Source organism: Synchiropus splendidus, chromosome 18 (assembly GCF_027744825.2).
Source record: "Synchiropus splendidus isolate RoL2022-P1 chromosome 18, RoL_Sspl_1.0, whole genome shotgun sequence".
In the NCBI taxonomy this organism is placed as follows: Eukaryota; Metazoa; Chordata; class Actinopteri; order Syngnathiformes; family Callionymidae; genus Synchiropus; species Synchiropus splendidus.
The window spans coordinates 15,561,635-15,580,447 of record NC_071351.1 but is presented as its reverse complement, the minus strand read 5'-3'; the positions used below and the strand labels follow the sequence as shown (position 1 = coordinate 15,580,447).

At 44.9% G+C, this 18,813-nt stretch overlaps 21 non-coding genes across 21 annotated transcripts; 14 read left to right on the top strand and 7 right to left on the bottom strand.

The window, feature by feature from the left end:
* Positions 1 to 99: 99 nt before the first annotated feature.
* LOC128750355 (U4 spliceosomal RNA) lies at positions 100 to 238 on the bottom strand. Its single transcript, XR_008413156.1, has one exon. It is a non-coding gene; the product is annotated as a U4 spliceosomal RNA (small nuclear RNA).
* An 822-nt stretch (positions 239 to 1,060) lies between these two features.
* On the top strand, positions 1,061 to 1,142 carry trnas-aga (transfer RNA serine (anticodon AGA)). Its single transcript has one exon. It is a non-coding gene; the product is annotated as a tRNA-Ser (tRNA).
* Positions 1,143 to 1,418: 276 nt separating this feature from the next.
* LOC128750293 (U5 spliceosomal RNA) lies at positions 1,419 to 1,531 on the top strand. The gene has a single exon (XR_008413096.1). It is a non-coding gene; the product is annotated as a U5 spliceosomal RNA (small nuclear RNA).
* Positions 1,532 to 2,929: 1,398 nt separating this feature from the next.
* On the bottom strand, positions 2,930 to 3,068 carry LOC128750354 (U4 spliceosomal RNA). The gene has a single exon (XR_008413155.1). It is a non-coding gene; the product is annotated as a U4 spliceosomal RNA (small nuclear RNA).
* Positions 3,069 to 3,889: 821 nt separating this feature from the next.
* trnas-aga (transfer RNA serine (anticodon AGA)) lies at positions 3,890 to 3,971 on the top strand. The gene has a single exon. It is a non-coding gene; the product is annotated as a tRNA-Ser (tRNA).
* Positions 3,972 to 4,247: 276 nt separating this feature from the next.
* On the top strand, positions 4,248 to 4,360 carry LOC128750292 (U5 spliceosomal RNA). The gene has a single exon (XR_008413095.1). It is a non-coding gene; the product is annotated as a U5 spliceosomal RNA (small nuclear RNA).
* A 1,401-nt stretch (positions 4,361 to 5,761) lies between these two features.
* On the bottom strand, positions 5,762 to 5,900 carry LOC128750366 (U4 spliceosomal RNA). Its single transcript, XR_008413167.1, has one exon. It is a non-coding gene; the product is annotated as a U4 spliceosomal RNA (small nuclear RNA).
* Positions 5,901 to 6,722: 822 nt separating this feature from the next.
* Positions 6,723 to 6,804, top strand: trnas-aga (transfer RNA serine (anticodon AGA)). The gene has a single exon. It is a non-coding gene; the product is annotated as a tRNA-Ser (tRNA).
* Positions 6,805 to 7,080: 276 nt separating this feature from the next.
* On the top strand, positions 7,081 to 7,193 carry LOC128750291 (U5 spliceosomal RNA). Its single transcript, XR_008413094.1, has one exon. It is a non-coding gene; the product is annotated as a U5 spliceosomal RNA (small nuclear RNA).
* Positions 7,194 to 8,593: 1,400 nt separating this feature from the next.
* LOC128750365 (U4 spliceosomal RNA) lies at positions 8,594 to 8,733 on the bottom strand. Its single transcript, XR_008413166.1, has one exon. It is a non-coding gene; the product is annotated as a U4 spliceosomal RNA (small nuclear RNA).
* An 821-nt stretch (positions 8,734 to 9,554) lies between these two features.
* trnas-aga (transfer RNA serine (anticodon AGA)) lies at positions 9,555 to 9,636 on the top strand. Its single transcript has one exon. It is a non-coding gene; the product is annotated as a tRNA-Ser (tRNA).
* A 276-nt stretch (positions 9,637 to 9,912) lies between these two features.
* LOC128750313 (U5 spliceosomal RNA) lies at positions 9,913 to 10,025 on the top strand. The gene has a single exon (XR_008413116.1). It is a non-coding gene; the product is annotated as a U5 spliceosomal RNA (small nuclear RNA).
* A 1,401-nt stretch (positions 10,026 to 11,426) lies between these two features.
* On the bottom strand, positions 11,427 to 11,565 carry LOC128750353 (U4 spliceosomal RNA). The gene has a single exon (XR_008413154.1). It is a non-coding gene; the product is annotated as a U4 spliceosomal RNA (small nuclear RNA).
* An 821-nt stretch (positions 11,566 to 12,386) lies between these two features.
* On the top strand, positions 12,387 to 12,468 carry trnas-aga (transfer RNA serine (anticodon AGA)). Its single transcript has one exon. It is a non-coding gene; the product is annotated as a tRNA-Ser (tRNA).
* A 276-nt stretch (positions 12,469 to 12,744) lies between these two features.
* LOC128750290 (U5 spliceosomal RNA) lies at positions 12,745 to 12,857 on the top strand. Its single transcript, XR_008413093.1, has one exon. It is a non-coding gene; the product is annotated as a U5 spliceosomal RNA (small nuclear RNA).
* A 1,401-nt stretch (positions 12,858 to 14,258) lies between these two features.
* LOC128750352 (U4 spliceosomal RNA) lies at positions 14,259 to 14,397 on the bottom strand. The gene has a single exon (XR_008413153.1). It is a non-coding gene; the product is annotated as a U4 spliceosomal RNA (small nuclear RNA).
* Positions 14,398 to 15,219: 822 nt separating this feature from the next.
* trnas-aga (transfer RNA serine (anticodon AGA)) lies at positions 15,220 to 15,301 on the top strand. The gene has a single exon. It is a non-coding gene; the product is annotated as a tRNA-Ser (tRNA).
* A 277-nt stretch (positions 15,302 to 15,578) lies between these two features.
* Positions 15,579 to 15,690, top strand: LOC128750316 (U5 spliceosomal RNA). Its single transcript, XR_008413118.1, has one exon. It is a non-coding gene; the product is annotated as a U5 spliceosomal RNA (small nuclear RNA).
* Positions 15,691 to 17,091: 1,401 nt separating this feature from the next.
* On the bottom strand, positions 17,092 to 17,230 carry LOC128750351 (U4 spliceosomal RNA). The gene has a single exon (XR_008413152.1). It is a non-coding gene; the product is annotated as a U4 spliceosomal RNA (small nuclear RNA).
* An 822-nt stretch (positions 17,231 to 18,052) lies between these two features.
* Positions 18,053 to 18,134, top strand: trnas-aga (transfer RNA serine (anticodon AGA)). The gene has a single exon. It is a non-coding gene; the product is annotated as a tRNA-Ser (tRNA).
* A 276-nt stretch (positions 18,135 to 18,410) lies between these two features.
* LOC128750288 (U5 spliceosomal RNA) lies at positions 18,411 to 18,523 on the top strand. The gene has a single exon (XR_008413092.1). It is a non-coding gene; the product is annotated as a U5 spliceosomal RNA (small nuclear RNA).
* Positions 18,524 to 18,813: the final 290 nt, after the last annotated feature.

The window sequence follows — 18,813 nt, the reverse complement described above, 5'->3', positions numbered from 1 at the left end:
GAAACGGTCTTGCTAGATTACGATCACGTATCTCGGCAGGTTCTTATTTTGCCGAGGAGTCGGGAATTTTGGGATTTTGTTACATCAACAGCAAACATGTCCCCACAGAGACAGCAAAAATTGCCGTAACAACTGTATTTCAAGTCGTCAAGGCGGGGTATTGGGTAAAGTTTTCAACTAGCAATAATCGCGCCTCGGATAAACCTCATAGGCTACGATACTGCCACTGCGCAAAGCTGCTGCTTGAGTTGCTCAGATGAGGACCCATGTAATTACACGTTACATTACGTGATGGTTCCACAGAGCCACAACCACAAATGATGCTCAAGTATTCCCACCTGCATTCATAACACTCACACTGCTGTATTTTAGACATGACCGATGCAGCCATTTATGTACAGAGTGGAACTGAGTGGAAACAAATCTTGATTTGACATGGACTAAAAGAAATAGAGAAGCTAAGGAGCCTTACTGAGTCAGCCAAAAACACCATCGCACCGCATGTTTGTAAATCCGGTATTGTCGAGTTCTCTATGTGAAAGTGAATGTTCCTTGACGGGAATCTGTGCAATGCCGTTCTTGTGTAAACTGTAGCTGCCTTCCAAGCAGTTGACCTGGGTTCAGTTCTCAGGCTTTGCCAATTGTTTTTGCCATCAAACCATGGATGGCAGAATATTTGTGCCTCAACTGTCAACACCAGAAATGTCCCATTTCGGCTGGACGCGGACGACCAACACATAGGTGTCAATGGGATAAAAATCAATCTCCGCCTCGCGTTGTTGGTAAGACTCGAAGCTACGGGGGAAATCCCCAATGGATTTCAGTTCCACGGCCTTCATCGCTCGTGCCTTCAGTGGATATGTGACTGGGCCGAAGAAACCAGTTCTGTGAATCACGATTGAATGGAATGGGGTACGTGCAGTGGCTGGGAATCGAACCCAGGTCAATTGCTTGAAAAGCAGCCATCATCATTGATGCTTGAAAGAAGACGGAGAGATGATGCGAACCGATTTCTAATCAACCAATAACAAAATGAATGATGAAGTGGCTGACTTCCGGTGTTGTTGTGGCCGAGTGGTTAAGGCGATGGACTAGAAATCCATTGGGGTTTCCCTGCGTAGGTTCGAGTCCTACCAACAACGTGAATGGAGAATTTTTCGCCTTGTGACCTATGTGTCGCAGTCAGCTTCCAGAATTACCTGATGTTTGAAGCCCAAACAGCTTGAGCGTTGTGGACAAGCTGCTCATGGAGTTTAAGTTGCATCTCATTATCTTGTGTAGTACTTTTTGACGGATGACTTCGCTCCTTTATCTTCATTCCAGATGTTGTGAGACACGCACCGTGCAGAGGGCGCCACCGTGACTTAAAGGTTGATGTGGAAGAATACAGCTCCTTCTCTGGTTCAGTGTCAGTAGTTCACTCATGTTTCTCTTCAGATCGTATAAATCTTTCGCCTTTTACTAAAGATTTCCGTGGAGAGGAACAACATGAGTTTTTACTAATTTTTTGATGCTCTACTCTTGTAGGGCTTCTCGCAGTGTTCAATGTAACCTGACTGGTTAACGACTTTGGGTCACAAGTGCATCGTTTATGTGTATCCATGAAGTAGCACAGTTTGTCTTACTTTAATTGAGCCATCACTCAATTTTTTTCAGAACAACATGTGTTCCTCTTCTCAAAGTGTCTCTCTTTTTGTCGTGATCCTCATTCTTATGTCTCTGTGACGTAATTGGTCAGCGCGTTTGGCTGTTGTTGGAATGGCTGGTGGTTAGAGACCACCTTGGGAAAAAGATCCACTTTGTATCCGTGACAAACCTCACGGTTAGTGGGGCAGGCGATCGGTTGGTGATTTCACAGTGCTGTCGGCCCGTACGGACTGGAATGTTTTATTTCTACTTTCAAAGGGTTTTACTCAATACTTTGAGGAAACTGCGTGGAAAGATCATACCCTGCCTTTAATTGATGGACTGTCACGACATACAGTCCGGTAGAACTCTAATCAGCTGAAGACAAATGAAGTCTCACACACACTATGCTACGTGACGGTTCTACAGACCGATTCCCGGTGGACACAACGTCACGTCATTCAGCATATTCCGCCCCAAGACACAGCACGATTGCCATGTGACAGTTCTGCAGACTCAAAATAGCCAAAGCATCCGAAACACGAACCAACGTTGTTGGTAGGACTTGAAATTACGCCGGTACAAGTCAATGGATTTCAAGTCCATCGCCTTAACCACTCGGCCACAATAACATCTGGACGAGAGACGTTTTCAGTCATTTGTCAATTTGGAAATACTGAGTAGTACAGAAATTACGGTATGTCAGAAGAGTAGACTTGCAATAGCTGGAAAGCGCTCAACTACAGTACCATGTACGGCGGAACGTATGAGCCGACTCCAATGGTAACCACAAACCAGGACACGCTGAACACAGTAAACAGCACCTCGAAGAAAAGGAGCATCAACAATTGAGCAAAGCCCCAATGGCTTTCATCAACACAAACCTTTAACTCATGGTGTCATCCTCTGCAGCATGTGACGAGAAAAGGACAAACCGGGTACTTTTCTTTTTTTACATTCATAAAGATCCACTTTGGTTCACTGAAGAACTTCAAGGTTCTCTACCACATTTGACGTCAAAGTAGAGTTGGTGACCTGAAATAATGTAAAAATGTGTGCTCAGTGTTTTCATCGTACTGCGCGCTTGTGCGATCCCCAGTCGACTGAAACCTTTTATTTCTGTTTCAAGAGGGTTTTTGTCCAATACTGCGAAAACAGCGCAATGAAAAAGAATCGGACACAATCTTGAAGCGTTGGACGGTCGGAAATGGTCTTGCTAGATTACGATCACGTATCTCGGCAGGTTCTTATTTTGCAGAGGAGTCGGGAATTTTTGGATTTTGTTACATCAACAGCAAACATGTCCCCACAGAGACAGCAAAAATTGCCGTAACAACTGTATTTCAAGTCGTCAAGGCGGGGTATTGGGTAAAGTTTTCAACTAGCAATAATCGCGCCTCGGATAAACCTCATAGGCTACGATACTGCCACTGCGCAAAGCTGCTGCTTGAGTTGCTCAGATGAGGACCCATGTAATTACACGTTACATTACGTGATGGTTCCACAGAGCCACAACCACAAATGATGCTCAAGTATTCCCACCTGCATTCATAACACTCACACTGCTGTATTTTAGACATGACCGATGCAGCCATTTATGTACAGAGTGGAACTGAGTGGAAACAAATCTTGATTTGACATGGACTAAAAGAAATAGAGAAGCTAAGGAGCCTTACTGAGTCAGCCAAAAACACCATCACACCGCATGTTTGTAAATCCGGTATTGTCGAGTTCTCTATGTGAAAGTGAATGTTCCTTGACGGGAATCTGTGCAATGCCGTTCTTGTGTAAACTGTAGCTGCCTTCCAAGCAGTTGACCTGGGTTCAGTTCTCAGGCTTTGCCAATTGTTTTTGCCATCAAACCATGGATGGCAGAATATTTGTGCCTCAACTGTCAACACCAGAAATGTCCCATTTCGGCTGGACGCGGACGACCAACACATAGGTGTCAATGGGAAAAAATCAATCTCCGCCTCGCGTTGTTGGTAAGACTCGAAGCTACGGGGGAAATCCCCAATGGATTTCAGTTCCACGGCCTTCATCGCTCGTGCCTTCAGTGGATATGTGACTGGGCCGAAGAAACCAGTTCTGTGAATCACGATTGAATGGAATGGGGTACGTGCAGTGGCTGGGAATCGAACCCAGGTCAATTGCTTGAAAAGCAGCCATCATCATTGATGCTTGAAAGAAGACGGAGAGATGATGCGAACCGATTTCTAATCAACCAATAACAAAATGAATGATGAAGTGGCTGGCTTCCGGTGTTGTTGTGGCCGAGTGGTTAAGGCGATGGACTAGAAATCCATTGGGGTTTCCCTGCGTAGGTTCGAGTCCTACCAACAACGTGAATGGAGAATTTCTCGCCTTGTGACCTATGCGTCGCAGTCAGCTTCCAGAATTACCTGATGTTTGAAGCCCAAACAGCTTGAGCGTTGTGGACAAGCTGCTCATGGAGTTTAAGTTGCATCTCATTATCTTGTGTAGTACTTTTTGACGGATGACTTCGCTCCTTTATCTTCATTCCAGATGTTGTGAGACACGCACCGTGCAGAGGGCGCCACCATGACTTAAAGGTTGATGTGGAAGAATACAGCTCCTTCTCTGGTTCAGTGTCAGTAGTTCACTCATGTTTCTCTTCAGATCGTATAAATCTTTCGCCTTTTACTAAAGATTTCCGTGGAGAGGAACAACATGAGTTTTTACTAATTTTTTGATGCTCTACTCTTGTAGGGCTTCTCGCAGTGTTCAATGTAACCTGACTGGTTAACGACTTTGGGTCACAAGTGCATCGTTTATGTGTATCCATGAAGTAGCACAGTTTGTTGTCTTACTTTAATTGAGCCATCACTCAATTTTTTTCAGAACAACATGTGTTCCTCGTCTCAAAGTGTCTCTCTTTTTGTTGTGATCCTCATTCTCATGTCTCTGTGACGTAATTGGTCAGCGCGTTTGGCTGTTGTTGGAATGGCTGGTGGTTAGAGACCACCTTGGGAAAAAGATCCACTTTGTATCCGTGACAAACCTCACGGTTAGTGGGGCAGGCGATCGGTTGGTGATTTCACAGTGCTGTCGGCCCGTACGGACTGGAATGTTTTATTTCTACTTTCAAAGGGTTTTACTCAATACTTTGAGGAAACTGCGTGGAAAGATCAGACCCTGCCTTTAATTGATGGACTGTCACGACATACAGTCCGGTAGAACTCTAATCAGCTGAAGACCAATGAAGTCTCACACACACTATGCTACGTGACGGTTCTACAGACCGATTCCCGGTGGACACAACGTCACGTCATTCAGCATATTCCGCCCCAAGACACAGCACGATTGCCATGTGACAGTTCTGCAGACTCAAAATAGCCAAAGCATCCGAAACACGACCCAACGTTGTTGGTAGGACTTGAAATTACGCCGGTACAAGTCAATGGATTTCAAGTCCATCGCCTTAACCACTCGGCCACAATAACATCTGGACGAGAGACGTTTTCAGTCATTTGTCAATTTGGAAATACTGAGTAGTACAGAAATTACGGTATGTCAGAAGAGTAGACTTGCAATAGCTGGAAAGCGCTCAACTACAGTACCATGTACGGCGGAACGTATGAGCCGACTCCAATGGTAACCACAAACCAGGACACGCTGAACACAGTAAACAGCACCTCGAAGAAAAGGAGCATCAACAATTGAGCAAAGCCCCAATGGCTTTCATCAACACAAACCTTTAACTCATGGTGTCGTCCTCTGCAGCATGTGACGAGAAAAGGACAAACCGGGTACTTTTCTTTTTTTACATTCATAAAGATCCACTTTGGTTCACTGAAGAACTTCAAGGTTCTCTGCCACATTTGACGTCAAAGTAGAGTTGGTGACCTGAAATAATGTAAAAATGTGTGCTCAGTGTTTTCATCGTACTGCGCGCTTGTGCGATCCCCAGTGGACTGAAACCTTTTATTTCTGTTTCAAGAGGGTTTTTGTCCAATACTGCGAAAACAGCGCAATGAAAAAGAATCGGACACAATCTTGAAGCGTTGGACGGTCGGAAATGGTCTTGCTAGATTACGATCACGTATCTCGGCAGGTTCTTATTTTGCAGAGGAGTCGGGAATTTTTGGATTATGTTACATCAACAGCAAACATGTCCCCACAAAGACAGCAAAAATTGCCGTAACAACTGTATTTCAAGTCGTCAAGGCGGGGTATTGGGTAAAGTTTTCAACTAGCAATAATCGCGCCTCGGATAAACCTCATAGGCTACGATACTGCCACTGCGCAAAGCTGCTGCTTGAGTTGCTCAGATGAGGACCCATGTAATTACACGTTACATTACGTGATGGTTCCACAGAGCCACAACCACAAATGATGCTCAAGTATTCCCACCTGCATTCATAACACTCACACTGCTGTATTTTAGACATGACCGATGCAGCCATTTATGTACAGAGTGGAACTGAGTGGAAACAAATCTTGATTTGACATGGACTAAAAGAAATAGAGAAGCTAAGGAGCCTTACTGAGTCAGCCAAAAACACCATCACACCGCATGTTTGTAAATCCGGTATTGTCGAGTTCTCTATGTGAAAGTGAATGTTCCTTGACGGGAATCTGTGCAATGCCGTTCTTGTGTAAACTGTAGCTGCCTTCCAAGCAGTTGACCTGGGTTCAGTTCTCAGGCTTTGCCAATTGTTTTTGCCATCAAACCATGGATGGCAGAATATTTGTGCCTCAACTGTCAACACCAGAAATGTCCCATTTCGGCTGGACGCGGACGACCAACACATAGGTGTCAATGGGAAAAAAATCAATCTCCGCCTCGCGTTGTTGGTAAGACTCGAAGCTACGGGGGAAATCCCCAATGGATTTCAGTTCCACGGCCTTCATCGCTCGTGCCTTCAGTGGATATGTGACTGGGCCGAAGAAACCAGTTCTGTGAATCACGATTGAATGGAATGGGGTACGTGCAGTGGCTGGGAATCGAACCCAGGTCAATTGCTTGAAAAGCAGCCATCATCATTGATGCTTGAAAGAAGACGGAGAGATGATGCGAACCGATTTCTAATCAACCAATAACAAAATGAATGATGAAGTGGCTGGCTTCCGGTGTTGTTGTGGCCGAGTGGTTAAGGCGATGGACTAGAAATCCATTGGGGTTTCCCTGCGTAGGTTCGAGTCCTACCAACAACGTGAATGGAGAATTTCTCGCCTTGTGACCTATGCGTCGCAGTCAGCTTCCAGAATTACCTGATGTTTGAAGCCCAAACAGCTTGAGCGTTGTGGACAAGCTGCTCATGGAGTTTAAGTTGCATCTCATTATCTTGTGTAGTACTTTTTGACGGATGACTTCGCTCCTTTATCTTCATTCCAGATGTTGTGAGACACGCACCGTGCAGAGGGCGCCACCATGACTTAAAGGTTGATGTGGAAGAATACAGCTCCTTCTCTGGTTCAGTGTCAGTAGTTCACTCATGTTTCTCTTCAGATCGTATAAATCTTTCGCCTTTTACTAAAGATTTCCGTGGAGAGGAACAACATGAGTTTTTACTAATTTTTTGATGCTCTACTCTTGTAGGGCTTCTCGCAGTGTTCAATGTAACCTGACTGGTTAACGACTTTGGGTCACAAGTGCATCGTTTATGTGTATCCATGAAGTAGCACAGTTTGTTGTCTTACTTTAATTGAGCCATCACTCAATTTTTTTCAGAACAACATGTGTTCCTCGTCTCAAAGTGTCTCTCTTTTTGTTGTGATCCTCATTCTCATGTCTCTGTGACGTAATTGGTCAGCGCGTTTGGCTGTTGTTGGAATGGCTGGTGGTTAGAGACCACCTTGGGAAAAAGATCCACTTTGTATCCGTGACAAACCTCACGGTTAGTGGGGCAGTCGATAGGTTGGTGATTTCACAGTGCTGTCGGCCCGTACTGACTGGAATGTTTTATTTCTACTTTCAAAGGGTTTTACTCAATACTTTGAGGAAACTGCGTGGAAAGATCAGACCCTGCCTTTAATTGATGGACTGTCACGACATACAGTCCGGTAGAACTCTAATCAGCTGAAGACCAATGAAGTCTCACACACACTATGCTACGTGACGGTTCTACAGACCGATTCCCGGTGGACACAACGTCACGTCATTCAGCATATTCCGCCCCAAGACACAGCACGATTGCCATGTGACAGTTCTGCAGACTCAAAATAGCCAAAGCATCCGAAACACGACCCAACGTTGTTGGTAGGACTTGAAATTACGCCGGTACAAGTCAATGGATTTCAAGTCCATCGCCTTAACCACTCGGCCACAATAACATCTGGACGAGAGACGTTTTCAGTCATTTGTCAATTTGGAAATACTGAGTAGTACAGAAATTACGGTATGTCAGAAGAGTAGACTTGCAATAGCTGGAAAGCGCTCAACTACAGTACCATGTACGGCGGAACGTATGAGCCGACTCCAATGGTAACCACAAACCAGGACACGCTGAACACAGTAAACAGCACCTCGAAGAAAAGGAGCATCAACAATTGAGCAAAGCCCCAATGGCTTTCATCAACACAAACCTTTAACTCATGGTGTCATCCTCTGCAGCATGTGACGAGAAAAGGACAAACCGGGTACTTTTCTTTTTTTACATTCATAAAGATCCACTTTGGTTCACTGAAGAACTTCAAGGTTCTCTGCCACATTTGACGTCAAAGTAGAGTTGGTGACCTGAAATAATGTAAAAATGTGTGCTCAGTGTTTTCATCGTACTGCGCGCTTGTGCGATCCCCAGTGGACTGAAACCTTTTATTTCTGTTTCAAGAGGGTTTTTGTCCAATACTGCGAAAACAGCGCAATGAAAAAGAATCGGACACAATCTTGAAGCGTTGGACGGTCGGAAATGGTCTTGCTAGATTACGATCACGTATCTCGGCAGGTTCTTATTTTGCAGAGGAGTCGGGAATTTTTGGATTTTGTTACATCAACAGCAAACATGTCCACACAGAGACAGCAAAAATTGCCGTAACAACTGTATTTCAAGTCGTCAAGGCGGGGTATTGGGTAAAGTTTTCAACTAGCAATAATCGCGCCTCGGATAAACCTCATAGGCTACGATACTGCCACTGCGCAAAGCTGCTGCTTGAGTTGCTCAGATGAGGACCCATGTAATTACACGTTACATTACGTGATGGTTCCACAGAGCCACAACCACAAATGATGCTCAAGTATTCCCACCTGCATTCATAACACTCACACTGCTGTATTTTAGACATGACCGATGCAGCCATTTATGTACAGAGTGGAACTGAGTGGAAACAAATCTTGATTTGACATGGACTAAAAGAAATAGAGAAGCTAAGGAGCCTTACTGAGTCAGCCAAAAACACCATCACACCGCATGTTTGTAAATCCGGTATTGTCGAGTTCTCTATGTGAAAGTGAATGTTCCTTGACGGGAATCTGTGCAATGCCGTTCTTGTGTAAACTGTAGCTGCCTTCCAAGCAGTTGACCTGGGTTCAGTTCTCAGGCTTTGCCAATTGTTTTTGCCATCAAACCATGGATGGCAGAATATTTGTGCCTCAACTGTCAACACCAGAAATGTCCCATTTCGGCTGGACGCGGACGACCAACACATAGGTGTCAATGGGAAAAAATCAATCTCCGCCTCGCGTTGTTGGTAAGACTCGAAGCTACGGGGGAAATCCCCAATGGATTTCAGTTCCACGGCCTTCATCGCTCGTGCCTTCAGTGGATATGTGACTGGGCCGAAGAAACCAGTTCTGTGAATCACGATTGAATGGAATGGGGTACGTGCAGTGGCTGGGAATCGAACCCAGGTCAATTGCTTGAAAAGCAGCCATCATCATTGATGCTTGAAAGAAGACGGAGAGATGATGCGAACCGATTTCTAATCAACCAATAACAAAATGAATGATGAAGTGGCTGGCTTCCGGTGTTGTTGTGGCCGAGTGGTTAAGGCGATGGACTAGAAATCCATTGGGGTTTCCCTGCGTAGGTTCGAGTCCTACCAACAACGTGAATGGAGAATTTCTCGCCTTGTGACCTATGCGTCGCAGTCAGCTTCCAGAATTACCTGATGTTTGAAGCCCAAACAGCTTGAGCGTTGTGGACAAGCTGCTCATGGAGTTTAAGTTGCATCTCATTATCTTGTGTAGTACTTTTTGACGGATGACTTCGCTCCTTTATCTTCATTCCAGATGTTGTGAGACACGCACCGTGCAGAGGGCGCCACCATGACTTAAAGGTTGATGTGGAAGAATACAGCTCCTTCTCTGGTTCAGTGTCAGTAGTTCACTCATGTTTCTCTTCAGATCGTATAAATCTTTCGCCTTTTACTAAAGATTTCCGTGGAGAGGAACAACATGAGTTTTTACTAATTTTTTGATGCTCTACTCTTGTACGGCTTCTCGCAGTGTTCAATGTAACCTGACTGGTTAATGACTTTGGGTCACAAGTGCATCGTTTATGTGTATCCATGAAGTAGCACAGTTTGTTGTCTTACTTTAATTGAGCCATCACTCAATTTTTTTCAGAACAACATGTGTTCCTCTTCTCAAAGTGTCTCTCGTTTTGTTGTGATCCTCATTCTCATGTCTCTGTGACGTAATTGGTCAGCGCGTTTGGCTGTTGTTGGAATGGCTGGTGGTTAGAGACCACCTTGGGAAAAAGATCCACTTTGTATCCGTGACAAACCTCACGGTTAGTGGGGCAGGCGATCGGTTGGTGATTTCACAGTGCTGTCGGCCCGTACGGACTGGAATGTTTTATTTCTACTTTCAAAGGGTTTTACTCAATACTTTGAGGAAACTGCGTGGAAAGATCAGACCCTGCCTTTAATTGATGGACTGTCACGACATACAGTCCGGTAGAACTCTAATCAGCTGAAGACCAATGAAGTCTCACACACACTATGCTACGTGACGGTTCTACAGACCGATTCCCGGTGGACACAACGTCACGTCATTCAGCATATTCCGCCCCAAGACACAGCACGATTGCCATGTGACAGTTCTGCTAACTCAAAATAGCCAAAGCATCCGAAACACGAACCAACGTTGTTGGTAGGACTTGAAATTACGCCGGTACAAGTCAATGGATTTCAAGTCCATCGCCTTAACCACTCGGCCACAATAACATCTGGACGAGAGACGTTTTCAGTCATTTGTCAATTTGGAAATACTGAGTAGTACAGAAATTACGGTATGTCAGAAGAGTAGACTTGCAATAGCTGGAAAGCGCTCAACTACAGTACCATGTACGGCGGAACGTATGAGCCGACTCCAATGGTAACCACAAACCAGGATACGCTGAACACAGTAAACAGCACCTCGAAGAAAAGGAGCATCAACAATTGAGCAAAGCCCCAATGGCTTTCATCAACACAAACCTTTAACTCATGGTGTCATCCTCTGCAGCATGTGACGAGAAAAGGACAAACCGGGTACTTTTCTTTTTTTACATTCATAAAGATCCACTTTGGTTCACTGAAGAACTTCAAGGTTCTCTGCCACATTTGACGTCAAAGTAGAGTTGGTGACCTGAAATAATGTAAAAATGTGTGCTCAGTGTTTTCATCGTAGTGCGCGCTTGTGCGATCCCCAGTGGACTGAAACCTTTTATTTCTGTTTCAAGAGGGTTTTTGTCCAATACTGCGAAAACAGCGCAATGAAAAAGAATCGGACACAATCTTGAAGCGTTGGACGGTCGGAAATGGTCTTGCTAGATTACGATCACGTATCTCGGCAGGTTCTTATTTTGCAGAGGAGTCGGGAATATTTGGATTTTGTTACATCAACAGCAAACATGTCCCCACAGAGACAGCAAAAATTGCCGTAACAACTGTATTTCAAGTCGTCAAGGCGGGGTATTGGGTAAAGTTTTCAACTAGCAATAATCGCGCCTCGGATAAACCTCATAGGCTACGATACTGCCACTGCGCAAAGCTGCTGCTTGAGTTGCTCAGATGAGGACCCATGTAATTACACGTTACATTACGTGATGGTTCCACAGAGCCACAACCACAAATGATGCTCAAGTATTCCCACCTGCATTCATAACACTCACACTGCTGTATTTTAGACATGACCGATGCAGCCATTTATGTACAGAGTGGAACTGAGTGGAAACAAATCTTGATTTGACATGGACTAAAAGAAATAGAGAAGCTAAGGAGCCTTACTGAGTCAGCCAAAAACACCATCACACCGCATGTTTGTAAATCCGGTATTGTCGAGTTCTCTATGTGAAAGTGAATGTTCCTTGACGGGAATCTGTGCAATGCCGTTCTTGTGTAAACTGTAGCTGCCTTCCAAGCAGTTGACCTGGGTTCAGTTCTCAGGCTTTGCCAATTGTTTTTGCCATCAAACCATGGATGGCAGAATATTTGTGCCTCAACTGTCAACACCAGAAATGTCCCATTTCGGCTGGACGCGGACGACCAACACATAGGTGTCAATGGGAAAAAATCAATCTCCGCCTCGCGTTGTTGGTAAGACTCGAAGCTACGGGGGAAATCCCCAATGGATTTCAGTTCCACGGCCTTCATCGCTCGTGCCTTCAGTGGATATGTGACTGGGCCGAAGAAACCAGTTCTGTGAATCACGATTGAATGGAATGGGGTACGTGCAGTGGCTGGGAATCGAACCCAGGTCAATTGCTTGAAAAGCAGCCATCATCATTGATGCTTGAAAGAAGACGGAGAGATGATGCGAACCGATTTCTAATCAACCAATAACAAAATGAATGATGAAGTGGCTGGCTTCCGGTGTTGTTGTGGCCGAGTGGTTAAGGCGATGGACTAGAAATCCATTGGGGTTTCCCTGCGTAGGTTCGAGTCCTACCAACAACGTGAATGGAGAATTTCTCGCCTTGTGACCTATGCGTCGCAGTCAGCTTCCAGAATTACCTGATGTTTGAAGCCCAAACAGCTTGAGCGTTGTGGACAAGCTGCTCATGGAGTTTAAGTCGCATCTCATTATCTTGTGTAGTACTTTTTGACGGATGACTTCGCTCCTTTATCTTCATTCCAGATGTTGTGAGACACGCACCGTGCAGAGGGCGCCACCATGACTTAAAGGTTGATGTGGAAGAATACAGCTCCTTCTCTGGTTCAGTGTCAGTAGTTCACTCATGTTTCTCTTCAGATCGTATAAATCTTTCGCCTTTTACTAAAGATTTCCGTGGAGAGGAACAACATGAGTTTTTACTAATTTTTTGATGCTCTACTCTTGTAGGGCTTCTCGCAGTGTTCAATGTAACCTGACTGGTTAACGACTTTGGGTCACAAGTGCATCGTTTATGTGTATCCATGAAGTAGCACAGTTTGTTGTCTTACTTTAATTGAGCCATCACTCAATTTTTTTCAGAACAACATGTGTTCCTCGTCTCAAAGTGTCTCTCTTTTTGTCGTGATCCTCATTCTCATGTCTCTGTGACGTAATTGGTCAGCGCGTTTGGCTGTTGTTGGAATGGCTGGTGGTTAGAGACCACCTTGGGAAAAAGATCCACTTTGTATCCGTGACAAACCTCACGGTTAGTGGGGCAGGCGATCGGTTGGTGATTTCACAGTGCTGTCGGCCCGTACGGACTGGAATGTTTTATTTCTACTTTCAAAGGGTTTTACTCAATACTTTGAGGAAACTGCGTGGAAAGATCAGACCCTGCCTTTAATTGATGGACTGTCACGACATACAGTCCGGTAGAACTCTAATCAGCTGAAGACCAATGAAGTCTCACACACACTATGCTACGTGACGGTTCTACAGACCGATTCCCGGTGGACACAACGTCACGTCATTCAGCATATTCCGCCCCAAGACACAGCACGATTGCCATGTGACAGTTCTGCAGACTCAAAATAGCCAAAGCATCCGAAACACGAACCAACGTTGTTGGTAGGACTTGAAATTACGCCGGTACAAGTCAATGGATTTCAAGTCCATCGCCTTAACCACTCGGCCACAATAACATCTGGACGAGAGACGTTTTCAGTCATTTGTCAATTTGGAAATACTGAGTAGTACAGAAATTACGGTATGTCAGAAGAGTAGACTTGCAATAGCTGGAAAGCGCTCAACTACAGTACCATGTTCGGCGGAACGTATGAGCCGACTCCAATGGTAACCACAAACCAGGATACGCTGAACACAGTAAACAGCACCTCGAAGAAAAGGAGCATCAACAATTGAGCAAAGCCCCAATGGCTTTCATCAACACAAACCTTTAACTCATGGTGTCATCCTCTGCAGCATGTGACGAGAAAAGGACAAACCGGGTACTTTTCTTTTTTTACATTCATAAAGATCCACTTTGGTTCACTGAAGAACTTCAAGGTTCTCTGCCACATTTGACGTCAAAGTAGAGTTGGTGACCTGAAATAATGTAAAAATGTGTGCTCAGTGTTTTCATCGTACTGCGCGCTTGTGCGATCCCCAGTGGACTGAAACCTTTTATTTCTGTTTCAAGAGGGTTTTTGTCCAATACTGCGAAAACAGCGCAATGAAAAAGAATCGGACACAATCTTGAAGCGTTGGACGGTCGGAAATGGTCTTGCTAGATTACGATCACGTATCTCGGCAGGTTCTTATTTTGCCGAGGAGTCGGGAATTTTGGGATTTTGTTACATCAACAGCAAACATGTCCCCACAGAGACAGCAAAAATTGCCGTAACAACTGTATTTCAAGTCGTCAAGGCGGGGTATTGGGTAAAGTTTTCAACTAGCAATAATCGCGCCTCGGATAAACCTCATAGGCTACGATACTGCCACTGCGCAAAGCTGCTGCTTGAGTTGCTCAGATGAGGACCCATGTAATTACACGTTACATTACGTGATGGTTCCACAGAGCCACAACCACAAATGATGCTCAAGTATTCCCACCTGCATTCATAACACTCACACTGCTGTATTTTAGACATGACCGATGCAGCCATTTATGTACAGAGTGGAACTGAGTGGAAACAAATCTTGATTTGACATGGACTAAAAGAAATAGAGAAGCTAAGGAGCCTTACTGAGTCAGCCAAAAACACCATCACACCGCATGTTTGTAAATCCGGTATTGTCGAGTTCTCTATGTGAAAGTGAATGTTCCTTGACGGGAATCTGTGCAATGCCGTTCTTGTGTAAACTGTAGCTGCCTTCCAAGCAGTTGACCTGGGTTCAGTTCTCAGGCTTTGCCAATTGTTTTTGCCATCAAACCATGGATGGCAGAATATTTGTGCCTCAACTGTCAACACCAGAAATGTCCCATTTCGGCTGGACGCGGACGACCAACACATAGGTGTCAATGGGATAAAAATCAATCTCCGCCTCGCGTTGTTGGTAAGACTCGAAGCTACGGGGGAAATCCCCAATGGATTTCAGTTCCACGGCCTTCATCGCTCGTGCCTTCAGTGGATATGTGACTGGGCCGAAGAAACCAGTTCTGTGAATCACGATTGAATGGAATGGGGTACGTGCAGTGGCTGGGAATCGAACCCAGGTCAATTGCTTGAAAAGCAGCCATCATCATTGATGCTTGAAAGAAGACGGAGAGATGATGCGAACCGATTTCTAATCAACCAATAACAAAATGAATGATGAAGTGGCTGGCTTCCGGTGTTGTTGTGGCCGAGTGGTTAAGGCGATGGACTAGAAATCCATTGGGGTTTCCCTGCGTAGGTTCGAGTCCTACCAACAACGTGAATGGAGAATTTCTCGCCTTGTGACCTATGCGTCGCAGTCAGCTTCCAGAATTACCTGATGTTTGAAGCCCAAACAGCTTGAGCGTTGTGGACAAGCTGCTCATGGAGTTTAAGTTGCATCTCATTATCTTGTGTAGTACTTTTTGACGGATGACTTCGCTCCTTTATCTTCATTCCAGATGTTGTGAGACACGCACCGTGCAGAGGGCGCCACCATGACTTAAAGGTTGATGTGGAAGAATACAGCTCCTTCTCTGGTTCAGTGTCAATAGTTCAGTCATGTTTGTCTTCAGATCGTATAAATCTTTCGCCTTTTACTAAAGATTTCCGTGGAGAGGAACAACATGAGTTTTTACTAATTTTTTGATGCTCTACTCTTGTAGGGCTTCTCGCAGTGTTCAATGTAACCTGACTGGTTAACGACTTTGGGTCACAAGTGCATCGTTTATGTGTATCCATGAAGTAGCACAGTTTGTTGTCTTACTTTAATTGAGCCATCACTCAATTTTTTTCAGAACAACATGTGTTCCTCTTCTCAAAGTGTCTCTCTTTTTGTCGTGATCCTCATTCTCATGTCTCTGTGATGTAATTGGTCAGCGCGTTTGGCTGTTGTTGGAATGGCTGGTGGTTAGAGACCACCCTGGGAAAAAGATCCACTTTGTATCCGTGACAAACCTCACGGTTAGTGGGGCAGGCGATCGGTTGGTGATTTCACAGTGCTGTCGGCCCGTACGGACTGGAATGTTTTATTTCTACTTTCAAAGGGTTTTACTCAATACTTTGAGGAAACTGCGTGGAAAGATCAGACCCTGCCTTTAATTGATGGACTGTCACGACATACAGTCCGGTAGAACTCTAATCAGCTGAAGACCAATGAAGTCTCACACACACTATGCTACGTGACGGTTCTACAGACCGATTCCCGGTGGACACAACGTCACGTCATTCAGCATATTCCGCCCCAAGACACAGCACGATTGCCATGTGACAGTTCTGCAGACTCAAAATAGCCAAAGCATCCGAAACACGAACCAACGTTGTTGGTAGGACTTGAAATTACGCCGGTACAAGTCAATGGATTTCAAGTCCATCGCCTTAACCACTCGGCCACAATAACATCTGGACGAGAGACGTTTTCAGTCATTTGTCAATTTGGAAATACTGAGTAGTACAGAAATTACGGTATGTCAGAAGAGTAGACTTGCAATAGCTGGAAAGCGCTCAACTACAGTACCATGTACGGCGGAACGTATGAGCCGACTCCAATGGTAACCACAAACCAGGATACGCTGAACACAGTAAACAGCACCTCGAAGAAAAGGAGCATCAACAATTGAGCAAAGCCCCAATGGCTTTCATCAACACAAACCTTTAACTCATGGTGTCGTCCTCTGCAGCATGTGACGAGAAAAGGACAAACCGGGTACTTTTCTTTTTTTACATTCATAAAGATCCACTTTGGTTCACTGAAGAACTTCAAGGTTCTCTACCACATTTGACGTCAAAGTAGAGTTGGTGACCTGAAATAATGTAAAAATGTGTGCTCAGTGTTTTCATCGTACTGCGCGCTTGTGCGATCCCCAGTGGACTGAAACCTTTTATTTCTGTTTCAAGAGGGTTTTTGTCCAATACTGCGAAAACAGCGCAATGAAAAAGAATCGGACACAATCTTGAAGCGTTGGACGGTCGGAAATGGTCTTGCTAGATTACGATCACGTATCTCGGCAGGTTCTTATTTTGCCGAGGAGTCGGGAATTTTGGGATTTTGTTACATCAACAGCAAACATGTCCCCACAGAGACAGCAAAAATTGCCGTAACAACTGTATTTCAAGTCGTCAAGGCGGGGTATTGGGTAAAGTTTTCAACTAGCAATAATCGCGCCTCGGATAAACCTCATAGGCTACGATACTGCCACTGCGCAAAGCTGCTGCTTGAGTTGCTCAGATGAGGACCCATGTAATTACACGTTACATTACGTGATGGTTCCACAGAGCCACAACCACAAATGATGCTCAAGTATTCCCACCTGCATTCATAACACTCACACTGCTGTATTTTAGACATGACCGATGCAGCCATTTATGTACAGAGTGGAACTGAGTGGAAACAAATCTTGATTTGACATGGACTAAAAGAAATAGAGAAGCTAAGGAGCCTTACTGAGTCAGCCAAAAACACCATCGCACCGCATGTTTGTAAATCCGGTATTGTCGAGTTCTCTATGTGAAAGTGAATGTTCCTTGACGGGAATCTGTGCAATGCCGTTCTTGTGTAAACTGTAGCTGCCTTCCAAGCAGTTGACCTGGGTTCAGTTCTCAGGCTTTGCCAATTGTTTTTGCCATCAAACCATGGATGGCAGAATATTTGTGCCTCAACTGTCAACACCAGAAATGTCCCATTTCGGCTGGACGCGGACGACCAACACATAGGTGTCAATGGGATAAAAATCAATCTCCGCCTCGCGTTGTTGGTAAGACTCGAAGCTACGGGGGAAATCCCCAATGGATTTCAGTTCCACGGCCTTCATCGCTCGTGCCTTCAGTGGATATGTGACTGGGCCGAAGAAACCAGTTCTGTGAATCACGATTGAATGGAATGGGGTACGTGCAGTGGCTGGGAATCGAACCCAGGTCAATTGCTTGAAAAGCAGCCATCATCATTGATGCTTGAAAGAAGACGGAGAGATGATGCGAACCGATTTCTAATCAACCAATAACAAAATGAATGATGAAGTGGCTGGCTTCCGGTGTTGTTGTGGCCGAGTGGTTAAGGCGATGGACTAGAAATCCATTGGGGTTTCCCTGCGTAGGTTCGAGTCCTACCAACAACGTGAATGGAGAATTTCTCGCCTTGTGACCTATGCGTCGCAGTCAGCTTCCAGAATTACCTGATGTTTGAAGCCCAAACAGCTTGAGCGTTGTGGACAAGCTGCTCATGGAGTTTAAGTCGCATCTCATTATCTTGTGTAGTACTTTTTGACGGATGACTTCGCTCCTTTATCTTCATTCCAGATGTTGTGAGACACGCACCGTGCAGAGGGCGCCACGATGACTTAAAGGTTGATGTGGAAGAATACAGCTCCTTCTCTGGTTCAGTGTCAGTAGTTCACTCATGTTTCTCTTCAGATCGTATAAATCTTTCGCCTTTTACTAAAGATTTCCGTGGAGAGGAACAACATGAGTTTTTACTAATTTTTTGATGCTCTACTCTTGTAGGGCTTCTCGCAGTGTTCAATGTAGCCTGACTGGTTAACGACTTTGGGTCACAAGTGCATCGTTTATGTGTATCCATGAAGTAGCACAGTTTGTTGTCTTACTTTAATTGAGCCATCACTCAATTTTTTTCAGAACAACATGTGTTCCTCGTCTCAAAGTGTCTCTTTTTTTGTCGTGATCCTCATTCTCATGTCTCTGTGACGTAATTGGTCAGCGCGTTTGGCTGTTGTTGGAATGGCTGGTGGTTAGAGACCACCTTGGGAAAAAGATCCACTTTGTATCCGTGACAAACCT